Source organism: Typopeltis vanoorti, chromosome 15 (genome assembly GCF_054136105.1).
Source record: "Typopeltis vanoorti isolate ZY-2024b chromosome 15, IOZ_Tvanoo_1.0, whole genome shotgun sequence".
Lineage (NCBI taxonomy): Eukaryota > Metazoa > Arthropoda > Arachnida > Uropygi > Thelyphonidae > Typopeltis > Typopeltis vanoorti.
The window spans coordinates 85,247,959-85,268,041 of record NC_143563.1 but is presented as its reverse complement, the minus strand read 5'-3'; the positions used below and the strand labels follow the sequence as shown (position 1 = coordinate 85,268,041).

Sequence of the window (20,083 nt, the reverse complement as noted above, 5' to 3'; positions counted from 1 at the left end):
GCACTGAAATCAGCAACAGATCGAGAACAAGCTGCTCTGGACATCAATCGCCACTCTGATTCATCCGACAGGTGTTTGATAGGGTTGATGTCAGGACTCTGCACAGGCCAGGACAGTCATTTAACACCCATCTCCATTCCATAACAGCTGCAGCTTTGTGGCATTGTCATCTTGACAGTAACATGGGTCCGTTCCATAAAAAACTCCAGTGTAGGCAGCACCTGATTATCCAGAATATCAAGGTACTGAGTTGCCTTCATGGAACCACAGACAACAACCAGTGGTCCCACTCCAAACCAGCTGAATGCACCCCACACCATTACTCCTACACCATCAAACTTTACTGTAGGTACAACATTGTGGTAACAAGTGTTCACCAGGCTGCCTCCACACTGTGCCATCAGACTGAAAACAGGTGAAACTTGATTCATCACTCCAGAATACAATTTTCCACTGGTCAATTTCCAGTTCACAAGCTCTTTGCACCAAGCGCCAGACGAGACACCTTGTTCGTTGTTCAGCTTGTATGCCACTGCTCTTCCATGGAAACCCAGTAAATGGAGTTCTTTTCTTACAGTATTAGTGCTTGCCATAGTGTTACTGGCGCTCTGGAACTCATCGTGGATGGTCTGTGTCGATTGTAGCTGGTTTCTGCATGCCACCCATTTTAACAAACACCTTCCTTGTCCCTGTCAGTCATATTCGGTGGCCACCCTGGGTACTTTCCTGCACTAGTAATGCTGAACATCTTCATTTGTTCATCACATTACCAACTGTTGATTTTGGATGCTCCAGTTGAGCAGCAATGGCTGGTATGTACGGACATGCCACCAATATGACACCTCTCTCAAAGTCATTGAGCTCACATTGTGTTGCCTTAACACCTGTATTCAACTGCTACCTGAAATACTGCTTCCTACTATCTGTACACCAGTTTTTATGTTATTAACAAACCTGGAATGTTCCATAACTACAAATAACAGGGGATGTCCAGACATTCATTGGTAGACAGTGTATATATTATCATTTCAAATAGTTTTAAAATAACATTACCTCTCAACAGAGTCAATACTTGTCATGGAAGGTAACCAACATTCCTCATTCATCATTTCCATGCTCACCATTCTTCATCAAATTCCTGACATGTACCCTTCACACATTATAGAGGATGTTATGATAGTACTACACGAAAAAATTACACATTACTAACTTCTGATCAACAATTTTCCTCAAAATTAATCTATCAAGACTCCAAAATTATTAGATCTTATATTTCTGTCTTCTGAGGCACTTTTTTGGTGGCAGAGTTACAACTTAGACTGAAAGCTATGCTTAAGAAACATCAACAAAAAAGGTTTGATTTGGGAAAATTAAAAAACACAGAGATAAGAAGCAAATTGAGTCAAGATCTGAATCAAGAGCTAGCACTTATCAAAAATGATGACATCATGAGGGTTGATGAATCGTGGGACAAATTGAAATCTGTCTTCATAGAGAAATGTACCAATACCTTATGTCCTAATAGAGCAGTAAAAAAGAAAGATTGGATGACTGATGAAATTCTCTCTCACATGGATCAACGCAGATCATATAAAAATCATAATCCAACAAAATATACAGAGGTTCAGAAAATTATTAAACACAAGATCAAAAAAGCAAAAGAAATCTGGATGAATGAAAAATGTGAAGAAATAGCAATTCTACAGGAAAAGCATGACAATTTTAATCTACACAAAAAGATGAAAGAGACCTCAGGTATATATAAGAAAAAACAATTCTGTATCCTTTGAAACAAAAAGGGAGAAATTATATCCAAAAAGATGACAAAATACAAGAATGGGTGAAATATATAGAAGAACTCTTTACTGATAACAGACAGAACCCAGAAAATACTTATGAACATATGGAAGGTCCATGCATTCTAAAATCAGAGGTGGAATGTGCATTAAACTCAGCTAAAAATGGTAAAGCCCTAGGACCAGATAGAATACCATTAGAAATAGTAAAGTTATTAGAAGGTGATAACATTAACATATTAGTAAAGCTATTTAATAAGATCTACGATACAGGCATAATCCCTCAAGACTGGTTACAGTCGACCTTCATCATGCTACCTAAAAAAGTAAATGCAAAAACTTGTAATGACTACAGAATGATCAGCCTAATGAGTCACGTTCTCAAAATGTTTCTGAAAATAATTCAAAAAAGAATATACAGAAAATGTGAAGACACCATCAGTGATACCCAATTCAGCTTTAGAAACAGCTTGGGAACAAGAGAGGCCCTTTTCTGTTCTCAGATCTTATTTCAAAAATGTATTGACCAAAACAAGGTAATGTTCATTTGCTTCATCGACTTCGAGAAAGCATTTGACAAAGTCCAACATGCTAAAATGATTGTACTATTAAAAAGAATTGGATTAGGTGGTAAAGACATCAGGATCATTGAAAACTTATATTGGAACCAAAAGGCATCTGTTCAAGTTGATGACATTATTACAGACTCCATTACAAACGAGGAGTAAGGCAAGGATGTGTGCTGTCACCTCTTCTTTTTAACGTCTACTCAGAAGCCATATTTCAAAAAAGTCTTGGAAGGAAGAAAGGAAGGGATTAGTGTAAATGGTGAAATCATCAGTAACATCCGATATGCCGATGATACAGCTCTTCTGGCTGACAGTATTCAGGATCTTCAAAATCTTTTGGAACTAATAAATGCAGAGAGTGAAAAAATGGGATTAAAAATAAATATCACCAAAACTAAATTCATGGTCATAAGTAAGAAACCAATTCTTAATTTAGCACTTTCTTTAAATAGGAAACAAATAGAAAGAGTGGCAAAGTTTAAATATCTCGGATGCTGGTTAAATGAAGATTGCAATCCAGAAATGGAAATAAAAGTTAGAATTGAAATGGCAAGAAAAAATTTTCTCTTGATGAAATCAACACTGTGTAACCGCAGCTTAAACTTAGAGCACGCATGGTTAAATGCTATGTATGGTCTGTACTGCTGTACGGTGCAGAAACTTGGACCTTGAAGACAACATCAATAAAAAGACTTGAAGCCTTTGAGATGTGGTTATACAGACGAATGTTAAAAATCCCATGGACAGCAAAAACATCCAATCAGGAAGTACTGAAACAAATGGGGAAATCACGTGAACTTTTAGATACCATAAAAAGAAGGAAAACTGCATATCTTGGTCATCTACTTCGTAATGAAAAATATAAGATACTTCAATTGATTATAAAAGGGAAGATAAATGGAAGAAGAGGACAAGGAAGACGAAGAAAATCTTGGCTGGCAGATATCGGACAGTGGACTGGTATGAACTCTGAGAGACTGCTCAGAATAGCTGAGAATCGCTCAAAATTTGCCAAGGTGGAGTGAGAAACCCTGCTGTCCATGCCCAAGACTGGCTAACTTGCCTATGGCTGAGAAAGATCCTTGAGCTCCTCACATCTTCGACGGGAATCAAACCTAGGACACTCCTTCCCCAAGTTGGGAAGCGCATAGCCACTAGGCTAACCACACAGACTTTCTTATTCCATATAAATTTATTCAGTTGACTTCCTACCATACTGGCTTTACTAATTCTGTTGTCTATTTCAATATTTAGTTTGCCATCTTTTCTATAGGTTTACTATTCAGAATACAGTTGATGTTTTCAATATTTCTATCTATCTTTTCATTTCTGATTTTCATACCAAATTTATTACAGCAGTTATTCAATTTCGTCAGGGAATCTTGCAGACTTGTACTGGCTTTATTCAGAAGTATATCATCTACATAAAGTAAAGAGCTAAGATTAATATTGCCAATTTTGATATGAGATTTAATATCACTTTCCTTCATAACGTGATCCACAGATGATTAAAAACAGTGGAGATAATATACACCCTTGTCACACAGCTGATTTAACATTAAACCATCTTTCTTTATCTCCTTCAATTCCAAATGCTGAATTACAGCTTAAATAGAGACATGTATTAATTGATAAAATGTTCCACTTATACATATAACTATAGCATTTTGCAGAGCTTTCCTCTAGGCAACTTGTCGCATGTTTTTCCAGATCTAAGAAAGTTAAATATAAATCCTCGTTATATTCTCAAGATTTCTGAACTATTTGTCTTAAAATGAAAATCTGATCCTGACAAGCTCTATTTGATCTAAATCCAGCTTTTCTTCACCAAGCTTCCCTTCCCCAATTTTTCTTAGCTCTTTCTCAAGTATGATTGCGTAAATCTTACAAGGAATATTCAGTAAAAAAAGAGCTATGTAATTCTCACATTCAGTTTTATTTCACCAGCTATAGATGGGTACTATGAGAACTCTACTCCAATTATCTGGAATTTGGCCATCTTTCCAGGCATTCTGAATTATGCAGTGTAGCAACTCATTCTGAATTATGCGAAGCAGCCACTGTAAAACTTTTATACATCCATGCTTCAGCATTTCTAGTCGAATACCACCTACTCCAGTTGAATTTCTACATTTCATGTTTTTGATGTTATACTTCAAGTATAACATCAAAGTATAAAATCAGATATACATATATATATATATATATATCTGATTTCATGCCTGTTGGATGTTTTCTAATGCAATGCTCTCACTGCTTATTTCATTTAGTATTCTTTCAAAGGACTCCATACATCATGGATATCTTTATCTGCACTTTTCATTTTCACTTTTATCATCAAGCTGCTAAACTTTCATTCATAACATAGTCGATGACTTTTCTTATTTCTTGCATCTTCGCTCCATGTGAATTTTGTGCGCATTCTTATGTAGGAACATGGTGTTAGAGTAATAATTTTTCCATATCCAGAACAGAAATCCAGAAGGCATTTACAATTATTATTAGCTTCACTCTTTTCTTGAAATTTTCCCAAAATACTTCTGTATGTCTGATAATCATTTTCTACCCTGCTGTTTAGATCTCAAACAAGGACCAACATTTTCTTTTTCATCGTTTCAGCTACATTCTCTAACACCTTAAAAAATTCCCCCATTACTTCTTCAGTAGAACCTTTTTGTGGGACCATAGGCACAAATACATGGGTGGTCTGAAAAGTTCTCGGCTCAACAATGAAAAAACGAATTCATAATTTCAAAATTATTTTTATTTTTCAACATAATCTCCCTTAAGACTAATATATTTATTCCAGCAATGCTCCAGCTCTGTTATCCCATCCTTGTAGTGGTTTTCAGTAAGATCTGCAAAATACCCATCTACAGCTGCAATCACCTCTTGATTGGAAGTAAAACGCTGACCAACGAGGAAGATTTTTAGTTTTGAAAAGAGATAGAAGTCAGAGTGAGCCAAATCTGGGGAATAGGGTGGATGTTCCAACAATTCATAGTGCAGATCCCTTAAGTTTCCCAATGCCAAAACACCTTTGTGGGCAGGTGCATTGTCCTGATGAAAGATGTTTTTTTCTTCTGCAAAACAGGTCTTTTCTCACAAATTTTTTCGTCCAGTCTGGTTAAAAGATCAGAATAATATTCTCTGGTTATTGTTTTACCCTTTTCCAAAAAAATAAACAAAATGCCTTTAGCATCCTAAAACACCGATGCCAGTGAACAGAACAGTGAACAGAAGCCAGTTGTTCAGCGACTTTGTCGCTGAACAACTGGCTTCTGTTCACTGTTTTGACTGCAGTTTGGATTCTGCTATGTAATGGTGAATCTAAGTCTCATCCATAGTAATTGTTAAACTGTGAATGAAATTGTTTTGTATGTTTTTATTCTTCATTCACATTTAACATAATCTACCATATACTAAGCAAGACTTGTTTAAATATTGTTTGTTAGTCCCTTGTTTAAGATTTATTATTCATGTATTATCCTTGAATTTTATCGTATTATCCTTGAATTTTATCAGCTATTATTTAATTATATAATTTTAATGTATATTATACTATTGAAAGGACTCTGTAGTAAATAACATTTATCTTATTACTTTATTCCTTCAATAATATTATGAGGAATTCTATGTATGTAACTTTTATGTGCCTTATATAAACTGTAACATATATTTTATTATTATTATTTGTAAATGAAATGAAAGAGAAAATTAAGTAACTATAATATTTTTATTATTATTTTTCATTACTCAGTGTAAAGGTATAACCTTATGTAACGCTAATGCTTATGTTTACATTCTGTTTTGATTGTTGCTATGGAGATAGGAATAAAATAGAACGCGCGAGCATAGGGAGTGAGCTTCGATAATTGGGAGAAGAGAAATTAATGAGTTGGACGGAGTGAACAAGTTTTAGGCGGGAAGAAGGAAGGCATATAAGCGAGAGGTAAAAGTAAACAAGAACACTGAAGGGCAGGAAATTCAAGGAAGTAGCATTCAGAAGTGTACGGAGACAAGGAGAAAACTTATTGACAGCTGAGAGTAAAGTCAGCGGTGGCAATAATAGGAATTTAGTGCCATAATAGGATAACTAAAAGACCAGAAGATTAATAGAAGATTCAGAATAAATCCACTAAGTTTTAGAATTACTACGTATTCCTATATCGCTTTAAAGAAGGATTGTACAAAGCTCAATTTTTTATACAGTAGTAAACATAGAATAATTATTCTGCCTTATAGTAAGCCTGTCAAGGATTGTGTAGCGCAATAAATAATAATTCAGTTATCCCCTTGAAGAATTCTTTTGAATAGTGTTCTATCGGAGTAATAAGTGAATATGTTTGAAATGTGCTCACATTGAATCTGATGTGTTAAGGATTAATCCCGGTAAGAACAGTCCCATTTTATTTATTTTCAGTGTGAAGGTTTAAGTGATAGTTCCGTCTCAAATATCCTAACATTTACTGTGGCATTTCACTGAATTTAGCCGAAGTTAGGAGTTGAAAGTAATTCCCCTTGAAGCAATAACTGCCGCAATTAATAATGTTATAAGTGCTTGCTAAGTGTTAAATACAGAGCATAACTGAGTGATACCAGCAAATTTATTTAGCAAGAAATTCTGTAGTATTGATCAGCATGAACAATCTCTGTTATTGAAAGAGCTGTGAATTTTGTATCTGAAGATTTGAAGTCTAATTTAATATGAATGTTTTGACCTGAAGAACTAAGTTAATTGTATTATCTTATTTTCAGAGTTAAATTTATGTATTTGTCATATAACCTTGTATTAAATGTTTTGTTTTGTTGATTTCAATATTGTGTGTGCCTGATTCTTTTTCATTGCACCGTTCATAAAAAGTTCGAACCTTGCGGGAGCCCTAAGTGAAAAATATTAAATTCGGCCTGTATGAATAAGGAGACTGCTAAATTAATTGAAGATTGATTCTACTATTTTACATAGCCTAATCTAAATGTAGGGTGGCACAGTATAAATATAAATTTCCCTACATTTTGATCAGTAATCAACCAGCAATTAATTGATTTTATTAAGAACAACATTACAACAAGATGGCGAACCATAGAGCCAAGAAGGACGTTCCAACGTAATAAATCGATGCACAAAATCAGTTTTATTCTTGTTAAAATGCTCCAAGCACTGTTCAGAGATTTTCATGTGAATGCGTTTTTGATCTGCTGTGAGGAAGCGTGACATCCATCTTGAGCAAAGCTTTTTCATTTGCAATTCTTCATGCAAAATATATCCTACACGAAAGGCCTATAGTCTTAGCAATTTCACGCACTTTGACTCCAATATCATACTGTGTACTTTGATCAATGATTTCTGATGTTGTTACACTTTTTGGACGTCCTTCATATGGATCATCTTCAAGGCTGGTACAGCCATGTTTAAACTCGGCAGCCTATTTCATAATTGTCAAAAACGAAGGAGAAGAGTGCCCATAAACTTTTATGAACTTCGAATGAATCTCTTTTGCCGTTAAACCAGTGGTTCTCAAACTTTTTACCTCTGAGTCCTCCCCCCCCCCCTCAACGATAACAGAAAACACTGTCAGCCCCCCTCCTCGTGCCGGTTTTATTTGTTACTTTCGATTGTTGAGCAGAAGAGTCACCCAACATTTTTGATACTATGTCAGTCGCTGCTGGCAAAATCAGTGTTTCTGCAATTGTGTGTGGTTTCTTACATTTAGCAATTCTATGAGAAACCTGATTTGAGGCTAAAAGGGCCTTGGAAGTCACATTTGTAGTTTTAGCAAAGTTTTGTTGAGTGGACTTCAAGCCACTAAGCTTTCTAACAAAAAAATCTTTTGGTTTATTTGTAAACTCAAAATGTTTGGTTTTAAAACGTCTCTTTAATTTGTTAGGTTTCATACTATCTGCAGCTAAAATACTTAAACAGATTACACACTGCAGACGTTCTTTATCATTGATTACAGTTTTCGTAAAGCCTAGTGATAAATAGTTCTCATCATACCTTCTTGGAAGTTTATTTTGCACTTGGTTAGGCTATAGCAGTACACGTCCGCAAGGAGATGTGCTTTGCATTATGGGAGATACTGAGCCAATGAGGGATGAAAGCTTGGTCCACCTTTGCTCCGAGTTGCCAAGTGATGTACCACCTTACCTCAGTCCTGAAGATATATTCAGGAGCAAGCTTTGTTTGCTTACACTTGGATAAAGGATTAAACTAAATTTATTATAGTCTAACCAAGTGCAAATTAAACTTCCAGCATCTTTCTCTAAATCCAGAGTAATTTAATAATAAGGTGGTAACCGGTTGGCAACTCGTATAGGGAAATATAACCTCTCCGTTGCTTCTGCCCTTAGTATCACCACTCTGGGACTGCCTCCCACTCACGAGACCTCAATAAAGGTCGAAAACGGTCTGGATAGTGGCCCTTTCCTTAATGCATAGCAGTATACATGTCCACAAGGAGATGTGCTTAGCATTATGGGAGATACTGAGACAATGAGTGATGAGAGCTTGGTCCACCTTCGCTCTGAGTTGCCAAGTGATGTACCACCTTACCTCAGTCCTGAAGATATTTTCAGGAGCAAACTTTGTTTGCTTACACTTGGATAAAGGATTAAACTAAATTTATCATACCTCTTGTTTTCACACTCTGAGTAGCTTCTTTCCCACCGCTAGTTGAAGGAGCACTGGTATCTTCATTTCTATCAGTATTCAGAAAACACTTCATGATCAATTGTTCATAATCAAGTGAACTTTAAGAGTTAAACAAATCAGCACAATTGAACTGAAACAAGTGCCAATGAGATGTCATTAAGTCACTGCTTTCAGCTGCACGTGTATAGTGCTGCCTAGAAGAGGATGCGGCCGCTGCAGAATTATCAACACTGCCTCTGGCACATGAGTTTTATAAGTGTGAGTGAAAAAATAATTATTAGTTATTTTGAAATTCATGATAATTAAAACCTATATCATCAAAAGTTTTTCTTTCTGTATTTTTATTTGTTATTTTTAAAACTGATTTAGGGCAATTTTAATTTTTATCCGTAAGAAAGTATGCTGCACCCCCCTCTTTCAAGCTATTCGCCCCCCCACAGTTTGAGAAACTGCGTTAAACCTTTTACAAAAATTTTATGACTGCACGATACTCAATTGTATCCATTTCAAGGGATGCAGACAACACTTTTGCATCAGACAACTGTATAAAACAAACTACTGGATATAATGACTTGCAATTTCACATAGATGCTTATGACAGATGTACTAACTTAGAAAAAAAAAATCTTGCCGATAGTGTTGCCATGTATAGTCAAGGCCAAGAACTTTCCAGACCACCCACGTAAGTCTCATTGTCCAGTTCCTCATTCGAATATTTGTCCACATCATTCTACTTGATACTGCTTGCCATTCAAGAAGATTATCCTCATATCTAGTGTTGAATACCATAGCTACTTCTTTTCCCTGATTATTATTGCCTAATATAACATTTTGTACTTGTTGCTTAAAAAGATCTTACCTGTTTTTATTATTATTATGATTCCAGCCTCCATGGAGTCAAAAGACTCATCCTGAGAGGCCCTTTCTAAAAAACACAAAATCTATCACACCACTCCTTGAACTTATTGACTGTTCATGCTCTCATCACTATCAAGTAATGCATTCCACGGTTCAATCACCCTCCATGCAAAGAAACTACTCCTCACTCTCTTGCTCACAGCTTCCTTTCGTAATTTCTAGGAATAACCCCTTGTCCTCAACTCCCCCCCTGTTCCACCAAGGAAAGAACTCCCTAGTGTCAACCTCTGTAACTACCTCTCAACAGTTTAAAGGTCTTAATCATATCCACCAAACTCTGCAGTCCACATTCCCTGTTTCTGTCTTCTTTGTTTAAGTCACACCCTTTACGTCAATCTGTTCACCATTCTTTGGCCAATTCATTCCACTGCCGAACCACTCTCCATGCAAAAAATAATCAGCTCCCCTCCTGTTTATATCTTTCTTACAACAGATTCGAAGTAAGGTGTCTTGAGTAAGTAGTGTTTAATGGAACTTTGGAAGTAAAGAGTTGTGTGTGTGTCAACATATAATAGAAGATAACGATTGTGAAAAAGCATGTAATGCAAAAAATTAGTAGATTTTGGGGTTCTGTGCAGCATTTTCATCCTAAAGTGTAAGAAGCTGTGATGAAAAAGGCAGCAATAAAAATACTCCCTCTACTTCAGGGCTAAAGAAAGATCAGAAATCTACTGGAGGTCAAACACAACTACCAAGATTCTTTACATCTCACAAAGTTATCATAACAATGATGCCAGAAGATTTTAAAAACCACATAACTGAAATGGCAGTGAAGAACATACCTCTATCCTTTTTTTCACAACCAGCCTTTTTAGGCTTAAATGGAGAAATGGCCAGTAAACTTTGAGTTTCTCTGAAAAGTATAAGGAGACTGGTAATTGAAGAGGCCAAATGTAAGAAAGAAGAACTTCAAAAATGTCTGAAGAGACATTTTGTCTTTATTAAAATGAATACATGCACATGTCACAGAGTCAATTATTTTGCTATTAATGTTAGATTTGTTGATGTTAATGAATGATAACTCAGACATTAGGAGTAAAGGACACCCAGTCACATTACAAAAGCAAATACAGGTATCCCTTGCTTAACGCGGGATTTGATTAACACGCCGAAATTAATTGCGGCAATCCCTTGATGTACGCAGCAAGAGTTTTGATTAACGTGCCTTTAACCCTGCGGAGCTCACAGCTGATCTGATAGATACATGCAAAATGTTTAATATAAATATTCTTTACACAATTCAGCGTATAGCCTGGAGGTCATGAGTAGCTGTGCATTCATATGTTGTGAGTGATATTCCGCACTGTTTTTTGCTGTCAGTTTGGTTTAACATATGTTATGTAAAGGTTTGTGATATTTGACAGTAAATTATATCTGAGAGATACCGCGATCTCTGATGTCAGTATAGTTTGGTTTAGTTTTTTTTTTTTTTTTTTTTATTCTTTGTTCAATAATTTCTAGATTGTAACTGAAAATAAATAAACCATGTATTACTGAAACAGAGAGCCAGGCTTATTTATCATACATGTCCTCTAGGAGATGTGCTTTACATTTATGGAAAATACTAAGGAAAGTGATCTGGAGCTTACTCCACCTTGACTATGAGTTGCCCATAAGGTTGCTTATGCTTGCATCCGCCGAAACTTTTAATTTCTATATATTCGGCTATGAAATAATGTTGGATTCAATATCCACTTAATTTGTATCATCATGTACTATATTTGCAGTGTTTTTCCTTTATGTGTTATTGCATTTTAGCACATACTAGTAATGAATGTACCTGTCAGATATACCGCAACCTACGCTGCAATTTTTACCACCGCAAGCTCCGCAGGGTTATATTTACCATGCAAAAACATGCAAGCCTCGTGGCATGAGCATGATTATGTCATTCCTCCTATGAATTATTAATACAGTAATCGATCATGGACGAATTGTGATTTTTACCATTGATTATTAGATTTGATTAATGCAATTTTGATATACACGGTACATAGAGGGGTTAATTAACCACGTTAATTGAGGGATACCTGTATCTTCAATTAGTGAAAGATGCTTTAGAAGATTTTGAAATTTAAAAGTAGCAGGTTTTATATATTGTAACAGATAATGCTTCATATATGTTAAGCACAATTTGAGACAACGAATAAATTTGAAAAAGATTAGAAGATGAAAATGATGTTTCTGCAAGTAATTCACAAACAATACATACAGAAGAGAGTATTTGAAATTTTAGATGGTATTGCTGAAGAAGCATCTAAGCTAATTACAGTTCAATAAATGCATTGTGTTATTCATACTCTGCAACTAGCAATAAGAGATGGATTGAAAGATCATCATGCAGTTACTCCCATTAGCAAGTAGCCTGTTACAACCAGGGGCAGCCCCTAAAACAGATGCTATTCTGCAGAGATGTGCTAAAAAGGAGCCATTTTGGATCAAGCAACATGCTGGGGGGGGGACACTTATTTGATGATAAGGCATTTGCTTGAGCTAAAAAGCTTTCTTGAAGATCTAGACAACATAAATGTTTCACTAACTGAAAGCCAGTGGGTGCAAGTGAAAAAGTTAGAATGTCTACTTTCTCACCTTTTTACTGTCACCGAAAAGTTTCAATCTGAGGATTTAACACCTCGTAAATTCGTGTTGCAGTGGAAGAGCTTGATGTATTCCCTGAATAAAAGTGAATGATTAATTGTTGATAGCATTATATCTTAAATGAAGAAAAGAGAGGCTCTCTCTCTCTTGATGGATAATCAAATCATGTTAGCTGCTATTTACACTGATCCAATGAACCATATTTTGTTGAGCAATGACCAAATTACTACAGAATAAAAAGGCACTCTATGAAGTAGCAGTTCACATGAAAGGGTTACAAGTACTACCTGAAATACCTCAACTACTGGATGAAGCTGGAAGGCATTGGTAACTCAGGATCATCCTCTTCAAGTTCAAATGAAGAATTAGACTTTGAAGTCTACTTGGACAAAATGGAACGTTCAAAGGTAAAGCGATGACATTTATACATGGAAAAACCAGTAAATGTCAAAATAAAGAAATTTCAGCACTAGTTTTTTAAAGGATTAAAAGAAGTGGAAAAGTATGACCGCTCATTGAAACTGACTATAGAAGAAGTCATCCTTGTTTATCCAGAGGTTATTAGTGATGTAGCTAGAACTGTAACAGAATTTGCCACCCGAGTCAGTGTTGAAAGACTGTTTTTGGTCTGTTTCTAAGAACAATATGTTAGTAAATTTTGGATTTTATTTTTGTTTTAACCTCTATTCTGCAGCTAGATCCTAAGTATCTTTAAAAATTGTGTAGGAATCAATTTTTCATCTTCTATAATATAACTTTTATTTCATTTAATATAATGTTTCATTTCATATAAAATTCACTTAAATTTTATATCCAAACAATACTTTAATCTCAAAAAGGAAGGAAACTGGTAGAGAAATATGTTCCTTGTTTGCTTTGATAGTTTCTTTGTTTTATATCCTATATTCCTATTACTTTATTATTCATAGCCTTTTTATAAAAATATAACTTTAATTGACCAATGTTTTCATTTTCTAAGTTTGTCTTTTGTTTAAAATTTAATGTTACCAAATGTTTGTAATTGTTTAATGACATAGCTATAGCCTTTAGACCCAAACTTTAACAGGTTAGAGTTCTAAAAAGTAGCCTGATTAAATGCCTTGTATGTTGATTGCTTTCAACTGATACAGGAAATAAATCTTTGTAAATATGAGTGTTACATATTTACAAAGAGCACTGCGAATGTGAACACACTTAATGAATTTAAGGCATGGTTTGATGAGCTCTGTGTGAGATGGTGTACCTCCCACGATGAATCCAACTCCTTAGAGGTCTGATATTAATAATAAACTGCAAATGATTTGCAAATTATATACTACTGAAATTTATTTAAAATAATTAATTAATAACACTCTTAGAGAATAGTATAATCTAGAAACATTTTGCCATAAACTGTTCATTACCCAAAATTTTGAGAAGAGTCAGAAAGTTACAAGTACATTTTTAAAATCATGCTTGTTGCAAAAATCACATAAAAAAGGAACCAAAAAATTATATGATTTATGTACATCAGATAAAAGGATGAAGTAACTGGTGATACACAGGTAATTCATACCAATAAAAAAAAAAAAAGAAATCTTCAAACAAAAAAAAAAATCAATAAAATAAAATAAAAACACTGATTTGCCAAATAACTAAGATACATTACATAGCTAACTACTAGCAAATCAAGTAAATTTGTTTGAGTCCAAGAGTTAATTATAAAAGTTATAAACAACTAATTGCATCGGTTTATATTTTATTTCCACGAAGTGCTGTACATCACTGAAAATATAAATACCGTACTGCAAGTATGGCAGGACATGTACTGAGAAGTTCAACAGGACAGAGGATACTAACAGTTTTAGAAGGAAAAATTATGGAAAAAGGATCAAGAGGTAAAAAAACAAAGGGCATGGTTTGAAGATATATGATCATTGACAGGATCACATGGCTATGCAGAAACAAAAAGGAAAGCCACCAACAGAGAGGACTGGAAGGACATGGTGCTGCAACTTCTCACTGAGGAAGCTACATGATGATGACTGCAAGTATGCAAAGGAAAATATACATACTGCAAAATACATATAAATATTGCATTATAAGAAAACCATGCAAATAATTATGTATTCCACAAGTAAGGAAATTATTGTACCTAAACAAAATGTATCTTAATTGCATTTTTGCAATATGGTGACATCATCATTGAAAAAGTTGAACTAGACTTGTTTTGACATACATAGATCATTTTGTTTTACCTAATTTTACATTAAAAATTAAAAACATCTGATTATAGTGATATGGTAAATTATATGCACATGTGTGTGTGTGTTAAATTGTTTCATCAATACAAACAGAATTATCAAAAATAAATAAAAAAGAAAATCTTTCTTCAAGCATTAGAACAAGGAGTAGTTTAACAATAAAAACTACCAACCAATAATATATTTCAACATGATGAAAGTAATATAAAAGAAAATAAGGTTAGCAAGCTTATGAGAAGTATAAAGTACAAGTAAGAAAGGCAACCAGCATGGCAAGACAAAATAAAATCACAGATGGAAATCAGCCAATTATGCCACTTGGTGAGTAAAAAAGACAGAATGATTATGGAAGGATAACTTTAATAAATGCAGATAGAAGAGAGGAAACAGAAGCAGAAGAAATAGTTGAATCACAGTGACTTTATTACCTTTGGATGACTTTGCACCAAAGTCAGCACACTTCCATCATGATTTTGCATAATGGAAGTGTGCATAATGCAGTCATGACAGACTGATGTGAGAATGAATACACGTAGATGAAATAAAGATATTAAGGATATTACAAAAATCTCAATGCATGAACAGCCATGGAATTAGATGAGATATCAGCCCCTGTGTATTATGAGAAAGTGCAAAAGAACTGCCAAAACAGGCTGTTTAATTTGTCTCACCGGTAGCTAGATTAGAATCCCAAAATAGTGGGAAAAAAGTCAAGATTATTCTTTTACATAAAGTAGACTCCAAGACAGTTAGAGTAAATTATAAACCTGTTAGTATTTTGAAAGTAGTGATTGAGGCAGTGGAAAAGTTGGTTTTGAACAGAATTCAGGAAAGGTTGGATAAGAATATGATATGGGAGAGTTAGTATGGTTTGTGAAGAGTAGGTCATATCTTAGTAATTTAGGGAGAAAAGAAATGGCTGCACCATCGTAGTGATGTAGCAAATGAGGATAGTTATGAAACTAGTGACAAGGACATGACAGTGACTAATAGTCATCAATGAGTAGTATATGGTAGAGCAGAATCAAGGAAAATAAAGGTGACCAGTAATGTACCATAGGGTTATTCACTTGTGCTGCTGCTGTTTATTTTGTCCATTAACAATGTTGGGAATGATTTGAGAAGGGGGAGAAATCTAAATGTTTGCTAAATGCTAAAATGGGAGAGAACAATAGCTAATAAAGGTGAATTACAGATCATGCAGGATGTGAGTAAAGGATAACAGCATGCCAATTTCATGTGGCAAAGAAAGGTTATGCACTTTGAGACTGCATTCCCAGATTAGAATAAATAAGATGGGAATTAAATGGATGAGTAATCTCATTAAGCAACAGTTCACAAAAAGAGCAAACAATGCATGACTTTCTGATGACAAGGAATAAGCAATTGAATGAGCAATATAAAACAAGGGAAGGTTCCAAAGAACTTTTGGTGTGGTGTGTGATCCTCTAATGTTCTTAGAGAAATTAAACTTCAACTTTAATAGGGGTGGCTCATTTATAAATAAGTATGATTTATAAATGAGCTTGCTAATTGAAACTAATAAATTATACATTCAAAATGAGTAAAGGAAAAGGGACAGGGGTTGGAGCCAAGAAAAGCTAAATATCAAAGCATTTGGGATGAAAATGATATAACATTCTTTAATATGAATTAAGAAATATGGTATAATTTTATTCATAATACAGAAGTATATTTCTTAGTGTGGAATGATAGGAGACTTATGTATATATTCTGGAGTCCCTTCTTTCATATGGCTATTATATATATTACTATTACATAATACTTCCATCACAGGACTTATTATGGAAGACTTTATACTGCACAATTCACCATGTAGTACCAACTAGATGGTATTTTTGTTTCTTAACTGCACTGATTTTTAGAACTGCACTTCAAAATAGAAAACACACGAAAATCAGCAAAGGGGGGGGGGAGATTAAAGGTTTTAAATGCAACATAATTTTCTTTCAATGAAGAAAACTTCTTTTTGCACACTGTAGAAAGAAATATCACTTAAAAACGGCATAACTTTTGAAACAGAACAATGAGGAAAACATCGGAAAAACTGTAATAGAAAGTGTGTCGAACTTCTTGTGAGCTGACAGGGCCATTTCCCTGCCAGATTTCACTCACCATCAATTTGAGTATTGCTAGACCAGTGATACGCAATATCCAACCTTCGGAGCATCAACTAAGTATGGGGAATAGCAGAAACGTGGTGTATGCAAATCGGTTTTTTTTTTTGTGTGTGTATGATTCGGGATGCCAACATTCCTCGTGTTGATCGATCCGTTCACAGAGAATTTCTGGATAACTCGTTTAATTCTGTCACAATTCTGTATTATAAACATAATAACTTCAAACCCTTTATAACATTATAAAGAATAATAATGCTCTAATATGGAGATCTTTCCACCTACACGTATGATTAATAATCCATATAAATGTGTCCATACGTCAAATATCAAGCAACATTACAATAACGGGAATAATACGCAAGAAAATATTTTATATTCTGTAATCACCGAAGTCCTAAATGCCAGATTTTATATTCTGTAATCACCGAAGTCCTAAATGCCGGATTTTTCATTTTGCCAACTGTTACAGACAAACGGGCCAAAGAACACACGCAGTTAAACATAAGCTAACTTTATAATCTTATTTGCATCGTGCGTAATTCGAACCAACCAGCAAGGTCTGCAAAATTATGCATTTTTATTAACTATTGCTGAAGATTAAATCATCTGGTCAGTTTCTGGGGAAACCAAAACAAAAGCAGGCCCAGTTTATTTGAGCATGCAATTCACCTAAAGATAAGAATTTACCAATCGTGTTGTCCGATTCGTTATAACCTACAACAAAATCTTTAATATTTATTTTTCATGGTCTCCACAAACATTACTAACACACCTTCATTATTAACATTTTATTAATCACTACTTTTTTTACAACTTCCCGCCTGGGACAAATTTTCCAGTGCACTACCCAAGCGCTTGTCCTGTGACAACAGTTCACTGATTAAAGTTGAGATATTTATTTAGAACGCACCTCACGTTAATGAAATTTAACTTCCAGTTACTGAGAAAGTATAGTCACCGAATATTTAGATAATAGCTCTGCATTAATTTTACTCCACCTATTTGATTCTTAATATAATTCACGCAATTAAAAAAAAAATCTCTTTTAAGTCAATTATTTTAAAACTATAGATGTCCTTCGAAGCACTTTAATCATAAATTTAAACTTGGTAAAACCGTTCTAAATATATATATAATAAAAAAAAAAAACATCTGGCGTCATCATCAAATTCGATGCATTTTTGCTCATGAATAGCTCACTCGTGTGCGAAACGTTAAATGAATAACTTACATGCACGTGACACAGTTCACGTAATAAACAAATTTGTGTTTGAACACTTACCCTTATGGCTTGGGATCAGCCATGACTGCTGATGATTTCTTCATTTCTCTTTCTCGATCCACGTACGACTTGTTTCACCAAAATTAAAAACAAAAGCTTGGTGAAGGGATTAAAATAACAGTATAATTCATAATAATACATGCATCAAAATAAAAGAGAAATAATATTCCATGATAAACACAAAAACCTTTATATTCCCACAACACACACAAACCAACACAGATGGCGCAACTAGCAATAAAATTTGTCACGTGCTTATAGGCGGTCGATATACAGCCAATCATTAACAAGATTCTATAAGCTAGAGTCCTTCCCAGATGACTTAGGGCAAACATGGTTAACATTAAGCATTTAGTGAAATAATGGTGTATTCCGTCTAAAGTTCACATATCCAGCTAATTATGTGGTGTTCTTTCTTGATTTACTTACTTCTCATAAATAAACATGTGTGAAGTTTTAATCGAAACATTCTTTTTCAGAAAATTTTAGGAATCAAGTCCTACAAGAACTTCGTCAATAATTTTTTAAAAATCTGATAATTAATTCTTGTTATTTGCACTGAAATTCCTAAATTATCCTTTTAATTGATGTATAAATGATAAATGTTTTTTTTTGTTTGTTTTTCGTTTTAAATGAATTACAGAATAGCAAAATTAGCTGAATAAAAATATATTATTATTAAATAAAAGTAACTAAATAAAATTATGGTTGTCGTTGTTCTTATGAATAGTAGTAGTAGTGTGACGAAAGGTTACAAACCTTTCGCACGCGTTATCTGGGTGAACCAGCCATCAATCTATTCACTGGACATCATCGAATGCTGTATGACTCCTCGGTGATGTGCCACACTATTCCTCGCCAGGTGGTCCAAGAAAAATTATAATCGATCTTGCATGGACCAACATCTGCGAAATTTGCTTCAGAACACAAACAGCTTTTTCGCACACCTTTAGCCCTTCAATAAGCATGGTATCATCAGTTGATAAAAATCATCTACACACACACACACACACACACACACACACACACACACACACACACACACACACAAAAAAAAAAAAAATTCCTTTCCACTGTGAAATCCGATTTCACAGCTTTTTACTCCACTATGAAAAACAAGATAACACAATTAAGACGTCTCCAAAAATTAAATTTAAATAAATTATAGCCTGTGTAGCTCAGTGGATGTGGCGTTTACACACCACGGCGCTTGGCCGCACGAAGGAAGACTTGGTTTCGAGTCTAGTCGGCGACTAGAGGAAATTTTTCTAAGCTTTTTTCTACCGGTTCCCGAGTTAGTCGATCTCTGGCACGGGCTAGCGGGTTTTTCGTCCCGGAAACTCGGGTTTTTCGTCCCGTAAACACAAGAAAATCGACCGTAGAACACATTATTTCAGACATTAAATATATTGTGTTAGGGTTAGGGACCACGAGATGGCGGCACATTTGAGCCGTCTCTCTTCACTGTGTACCGCTTAATTAGTGATAGCCTTGGGCCATCTATCTCTGATTGGTACCAGTGGAGATTGAACTGCCCACTCAGTCTCCAAAAGCTAGATAGGGCTAAATGGCCTCGCCTACTCCCCGTATACGGGAATAAAAAGGCGTTAGCCGATTTTTTTTTTTTTTTAATTAAAAGATAACATCTAATGAAGTTGTCTGTAAGAGAGAGATGTATTGTATTTTCAACAGATCCTATTCTATTCCCTCAGCCATACGGCTGGTGGGGGGGGTAGCTATATGCTACCATACTAAGGAGATGATTATGGGCAACCTGGTTTCCCCTTGCCTTACTATATCCTATGACTGTAGCCTGTGTGTTCACGGGACCGGTTTGCCTGTTTTGAGGAATGAAAAACCCCTCCATTTCCTATGAGAGGCGGT

The 20,083-nt window shown here is 34.9% G+C and overlaps 1 protein-coding gene across 2 annotated transcripts in view; it reads right to left on the bottom strand.

Moving 5' to 3' along the window:
* The window catches only part of row (zinc finger domain-containing protein relative of woc), a 249,864-nt gene extending 231,473 nt beyond the window's left edge, over positions 1 to 18,391 (bottom strand). The window contains exons 1-2 of one of the 2 annotated variants that reach the window (XM_090404758.1): positions 18,200 to 18,391; positions 8,997 to 9,064 (exon numbers count right to left, since the gene is read on the bottom strand). The gene's annotated coding sequence lies outside the window, so the exon portion shown is untranslated. The remainder of the gene's footprint in view (positions 1 to 8,996; positions 9,065 to 18,199) is intronic. The other variant, XM_090404759.1, reaches the window with a different exon arrangement.
* Between the last annotated feature and the right edge of the window lie 1,692 nt (positions 18,392 to 20,083).